Raw genomic sequence first — 6,974 nt, forward strand, 5'->3', positions numbered from 1 at the left:
AAAGCTTAAACTGTTATACATCTAGAAGGTGACCGAAGCTGCTCTACATCGAAGCTGATTCAACGATAGCTTGTGGTCAGATTGGAGTCTGTTACATTCAACTGTGACAACCAAAAACACCTTGCTTTGGATTAAGCAAGAGAGGTGGAGTAACCTGGCAGCTGTCCGAGTGAAAGAAACCTGAGGCTTGACGCGGGCTTGGTGATCAAAGGTCAAGTGCTCGAGAGGTGGAGTAACAAGAAGCGGGGCGAAAAACCTGAGGCTTGAGGCGGGCTTCGTGATCAAAGCTCAAGCGCTCGATATTGTACTAAAAAGGGAAGTTTTTAGTGCAATCCTCCAGGGAGTTTCTGGAAGAAGAGTGGACGTAGGCGGGTTGGCCGAACCACTTAAAAATCTCTCTTGCATTTACTTACTGCTTTTATCTCTCGCTAACCTCTCGACTGCACTACATATAAACACACCTCTCGAACTAACTCAAACTCGTGCTAACTAAAAGGGGATAACATTTCCGCTGCGCATAAAACTTTGTCTTCACCTCGTGAGGTATCGAACCTAAACATCCTAAGTTCAATACACACGAGAGGTCGAAAAGATTTGCAAAATGTTATACAAGTCTATTCACCCCCCCCCCTCTAGACTTGTACCCCATCCCCTTGGGACCAACAATGCAGACGTAGCTTCTGCTCTGCTTTTCCTCAACCATGGCTATTTATTGGGCTGGGAAATCCTGGTGATAAATACAAGGGAACAAGACATAATGTATGTTGCAATTCTGTTGAAAAATCCTGATTGAGTTATGCCTTTTATATAATGTTCAACTTTATTTTCCGGTAGGTTGGATTTGATATGGTAGATGCATTTGCAGAGTCAGTTGGCATCCCGATGGAGGATGTACATTGCAAAGCTATATTTGGGAAAGGTGACTTTTGCTCCACCACTTTCTTTTTGTAGCTTTTTTATGCGAATATTTTTATACTGGTTTATATGGTTTGTAGTAAGGATTTGTGTCCATGTGCTGACTGGTGTTGACAAATTGCAATTTCCAGGTTTCCTTAATGGAGTTCCAGTTTTCCTTGCTAAGCCCTAGACTTTTATGAATTTGAGTGGTGAATCTGTAAGCTATTAAATTTATATTTAGAGCCAATTGATGCTTTGGAGTTTCAGTATGTCAATTGCCTTGATACCTAGTTTTAGGTCTTTGGTGTGGAATTTATTTTACTAATATGATCTTAATTAATGGAATATATTTCTTGATATGGCACTAAATTCTTATACAGTGATATGAGACAGTGAAATTCATTGTAACTATGCTAGCTCACTGGAGTGGGACTTAGTTTGGCACTGCCTTAGTGCCTTAATAACATAAATCTTGCTTTGTGATGTCTAAGTTGATCCCCTTCACTCCACTCTCTATACCCTTGTTTCTCTCCCCTTCTCTTGTTTCTGTTTTAACCTTTCTTTATGTCACAGTATCCTACTTTTTTCAGTCATGACTTTGTAATGGTCATGTCAAAATCTTTATTTATAGATGAATGGTTAAAACTCTTAGGGTATTTGATGTTAGTTGTTCATATAATGGATCAGATAGTTGTAATTTGTAACCAATGCACATCTGAGAGCAGACAAATACTTGGTGGTTCAATGTGTCTCCCCTCAATTGTGATGACTTTAAGGTCAATCCAAATAGGAATAAAAAGATTTTTAAGTTAACCAAATGTCTTACTGTAATTTTGACATATTTTTTAATGTCTTGCTCTGTGCCTCGTTTGTTTGTTGGTTGAATTTGAACTTTGCTTAATCATATGGTGATTATGACAAATAACTTTTGTTCATTTCCTATTAGAGTGGACCACTTGCTGCATATTATAAGCTTCCACTCAACCGCGTGATTGTGGTATTGTCTTTTGGGCAATTCAAACTTTTAATTCTTATTTGGAATTGACTAAATACTGTGTGACACTTGGACATATAATGTTTTTTTTTAATTTTAAATTTTAAAATTTTTATTGTAGTTTCATGATGACATGGATTTGCCATGTGGGGTACTTCGTCTTCACCCTAAAGGAGGTCATCATAGTCACAATGGGTATGAGCATTATGTCTAAATTTACTCACAGAATAACTAACATGATATGTGCATAGTTGCATACTTGGGTCCTCATAGCTAATTTCAAGTCTATGATTATTATTATTCCTTTTAATTTTTTGCTCAAAGTATTTTCTAATCTTTCAACAAGGTGCATGTTCTTATCTCTTCATCCTGCATTCCTGCCCAAATGGAACCTGATCTGATAGTCGCTAAAATCTTCCAATGGCAATAAATCAGAACTTTGAGTTCCTGTTTAATAGGGCTACTAATTGGTCACTGGTGGCATTTGTTTTATGTTCATTAACACCTACCTTGTGGGCTGGGGACATGGATGGATATGATGTAGGAAGGCAATAATACTTTTATCAATTATTTAATATATGTTTTAGTTAGATTAGAGTTGCTTAATACTTGGTGTTCCCGTTATTTGATTCAATTAGAAGTCCTTGTCTTAATTAGTTATTTAGTCTTATCTAGTCTTAAAGTGATTATTAGTTGTTGGATTCTTGTATGAATTCATTGGATCAATGGGAAAGCGGACTAAGGGAGTTTTGGGATCTCAAGCAAACCCAGCCTTGAAGTGTGGCAAAACACTTCTTCTGCCGGTGAGTCCGTGACTTAGACCATAACATTTGGTTTGGTTCCATTGCCGGGGTCATGGGCGACACACTTTTGGACAATCCGAAATTCAACGTTCTTAAAGAATTGGTGAATGAGTTGAAGCTATTAATGAAAGAGTGCTGCATACATTTTCTTGGAGATTAAGTGAAGATGGCAGCAAACTAAAGCAGTGCATAATTAAATTCCTACTCCTTGATGGCGAAGACAAAGCACCAAAACTTCCTAAAAAATTCAGCAAGTAGAGGGTGATTTTATTTCACTGAAAATGGGTTATTCATCCTCCACATTTACTGATCACCCATATTTTTGGAAAATCAGCAACCCTCCATGTTGAATTATCACCCACATGAGGTTGATCGACCGAAACACTAGCTTGTATTTGAGCTATCTCAAAATATGGGTGATCACTAATTGTGGAGGATGAATCATCCATTTTGAGTGAAATAGCATCAACCCTCTACTTGCTGAACTTTTGAGGGAGTTGGTGTATGGTTTTTGGTGTTTTCTCTTGGCCTTCGAGGAATTTAGTTATTCCTTCATTGCCATCTTCACCTAATTATCCGAGAAGACGTATGCAGTACTCTTTCAATTCTTGAAGAGCATTGAATCCCCGGCAACGGAACCAAATGTTATTTGCAGGCGGAAGAAGGAATTAGATGTGTTTTGCCACACTAGGTCTGCTAGCTTGAGATCCCAAAACTCCCTTAGTCCCCTTTTGAGATTTAAAATTCAGCTCCTCATTAATCCATTGAATTCTTCCTTTTTATAATAGGGAAAATACAAGACTCCAATAACTAATCACTTAACTAATTCATACAAAGACTTCTAATTGAATCAAATAACTAGAATTAAACAACCAAGTATCAAGCAATTCTAATCTAATTAAAACATCTATTAAATAATTGATAAAAGTATTATTGCCTTCCTACATCATATCCATCCATGTCCCCAGCCCACGAGGTAGGTGTTAAAAAACACATGTTCTATTAAATAATTGATAAAAATATTGTTGCCTTCTTGCATCATATCTATATCCTCATCCTCATTGTTGTTATTGTTATTGTTATTACTATTTTACTTTGCTGTATGGCTTGTTCATGCTTCATGCTAGAAAACCAGAAGGTGAACCTACATCTTTTAGGAGTGAGTTACATCTTATGAAACTGCCAGTTAAAGGCATCATAGCAAGCTAAGAAGTCAACAGAACTAGGATACAAAGTATACTTGGGTATGCCTTATTTTTAGCATAGATGGTTTATATCTTTTTTAGGAAACACCTTTTAATCTGCATTTTAAAGTTTTGTATCTTGGTCTCCTTTCTTTTTCAAATTATACCAAATTGGTCTCAATTTACCAAGAGACTCATTATGTGATTAATCTCCTGGTGTTTGTTTTCTTAAGCTTTGGATTGCTATGTTTTAACAGCATAACTCCTGATTTCTGGTAATTTCATGGATATTTAGGAAATTCAGTGCCCATATCTCTACTGGTTCTTGTGTATCAATTAGTAATAGCTTTGAGAAATTAAAAATTCTCACATATCTGCATGTTTGGTATAAATTTCTGGCCAGTACATAAAATTCTAACAATAGGTGCTTCTTTGAAGATCTCTAACACTGTTTTTCTTTCTATATACTTTTTAGATTAAAGAGTGTGATTTATCATTTTCGCGGAAACAAAGAGTTTCCTCGATTAAGAATAGGTTGGTAACTTGGTGGAACCTTGGATCTCTTTATTGGTTTCTTTTTTTTTTTTTAAAGCTTTCTCTTGTATGCCCAATAATTCTTATTTCTTCTGTTAGGCATTGGAAGAGCTCCTGGTCAAATGGATCCGAAGGCATTCTTACTTCAAAAGTTCAATGCAACTGCTCGAGAACGGGTATACTCATCTTTGTTAGATTCTACTTTGTAATTTTTTAATATAATTGTCCTCCATTTGTTCTGATGTGTGATTGGTAAAATGAATGGAATTAGTTCGTGAGCCTTTATTGAGGGACTTTGACTTGCCGTGCTTTTAAAAGTATTGGTTTACTTGAGCATATTTTGGTTGCCAGTTATATGTAACTTAAAACTGTCAATTTTGATCCAAACAATGGAACCAAAGAGAGTTCCACCGATATAAATATCAACTCAGCGCTTGTATTCCTTCATATACAATCTGTAGATCGGCTTGTTTTATTTGTTTATGGTCCCTGCATCAACAGAGAGGAGTATTGATTGATCTACTTTTTGACAGGTTGATGTTGCTTTACAAGAAGGGGTTGGTGCGCTGAAACAGCTCTTATCCAAAGGCTTAACAGAATCTTCGAGGTGTTTTAACACTCAACAAAAGTACAAGCATATAAGATTACAGACAATCCCAACATGATCATGATTCAAGCCTTCAAGGTTTCTAGCTAGCTAGAACCATACTGCTGGTGCATAGTTTCTTTCTTTAGAGTATTTGATACTGAATTTTCATAGTATACATCCAATAAGTGAATACCAAAAAAAAAAAAATTGTTTTCATTTCTAGGTGCTAAGGCACTTGATTTATCACTAAACACACTTGAATTGTTTCAAATAACTGTATTTGCCCTATCTAGAACCAATTTAGCTTTCTCTTTGTTGCTCTCTCATCAAAGTTTCAATTCTTGAAAGACATTTACTTGAAAATGAGTAAATGACCATTGGGCTTTGGTCTTTTAACACCTTTTACTATAATTAACAACTACCTTAGCTTGAAGTTTGAACTGATTGCTTGTTACTGTTAGTGAATTCCTATATATATTTCAGTTATGAATGCTGTCTGTTGCTACCAAGGCACGAGATGCAGTTTTAAAGAGATTGTGGTGGTTGAATTCCCCACCATGGCCCGACAGAGCATTTGGGAGGATGAAAATCATGGTAATTCAGATACAAGAAATCACCCTCACTTTGAGAGGTGGCTCACAAACTACCACTAGTGAGATTCAATTCCTAGTCATTGTTTCCAAACTTCATCCCTGTGACCAACTGAGTTGCTAATGCGGGTTAGACCAAGTATACAAATGAAGAAAGGTAGGGTACCAGGAAAACCATCTTAAAATGCAGCCCTATATCTCCCACTTCAACCGGGTTGGGATTAGGTAGATGACCAGGAAGACCATCTTAAAAGGCAGCCCTATATCTCCCACTTCAATAGGGTTGGGATTAGGTAGAGGACCAGGAAGACCATCTTAAAATGCAGCCCTATATCTCCCACTTCAACCGGGTTGAGATTAGGCCGGTTTTATCAATCATTGTTTGCATTACACACAAAGTTAACTAATATTGAGATTCTGCAAAACAAATCAAATATTATAATAAACAGAGGATTAAAACTCTTAACCTTTTCATGGCTGCAAGGTTCTGGACTTTATGGCTTGCAAGGAATGATAGAGTTTTTAACAATAACATATGGTCCATGACTATGTTGAAGGCAAAGATTAATTTTTTTGTGCAGGAATGGCAGAATATGATGCCTACGATTCCCAATGGTCCGATTGCGTCCTCAGCTTCTGTATGTGCATGGTCACCGCCTCCGCCGGGAATGTTAAAGTGTAATGTAGATGCTGTAATTTTAAATGGACACGTAGGGGCTGGTGTGGTGCTCCGAGATCATGCTGGGAGGATGGTGTCTGCTTATGCAACCGGTCTCCAATGCGCTCCGGATCCCTATCTCGCGGAAGGAAGCACTTTCTTGGCTTAAGGCTCGCAGCGTGAATCATGTTATTTTGGAGACAGATTGTTAAAACTTTTGCTCTTCATTTAATTCTTCATGTCTTGATCTTTCTTATGTTGGTCTTCTAATTAAGCAATGTCATTCTATTGGTAGAGACATTGGTGACGTTGTTGTCTGCCATGTCAAAAGGTCAGTTAATCAAGTAGCTCATGTGCTTGCATGGACGACTGGATCTGCTTCTGTCCTTGGTGTTTGGGACTATGTTCCTCCGGATTGTATTGCGAACTTGATTCTTGTTTGATGTTTATGAAGTTGCTTTGGTTTTCAAAAAAAAAAAAAAAAAAAACTCTTTTTTGTTACTATTTCAATTATTCCCCATTAACCTTCCTAGTGTGATTGCTGTCCTCTCAAAAGCAAGAAATGGGAATTACTTGTGCTTGTGAAAGCAAAAGCATCCAATCTTGCTAAGCATCGAGTATGAGTAGGAAAGGCTTAGGCCTGTTCAGTAAATAATCAGCCTATCAGTCAATTTTGGTTTATTTAACCACTATTAGTTGTTTGGTTAATACGCTTTTTGTAACTC

The 6,974-nt window shown here is 37.0% G+C and overlaps 1 pseudogene; it reads left to right on the forward strand.

Moving 5' to 3' along the window:
* Positions 1 to 663: 663 nt before the first annotated feature.
* LOC116003859 lies at positions 664 to 5,077 on the forward strand (annotated as a pseudogene).
* Positions 5,078 to 6,974: the final 1,897 nt, after the last annotated feature.

The sequence above is a fragment of the Ipomoea triloba genome, chromosome 2 (genome assembly GCF_003576645.1).
Source record: "Ipomoea triloba cultivar NCNSP0323 chromosome 2, ASM357664v1".
NCBI lineage: Eukaryota > Viridiplantae > Streptophyta > Magnoliopsida > Solanales > Convolvulaceae > Ipomoea > Ipomoea triloba.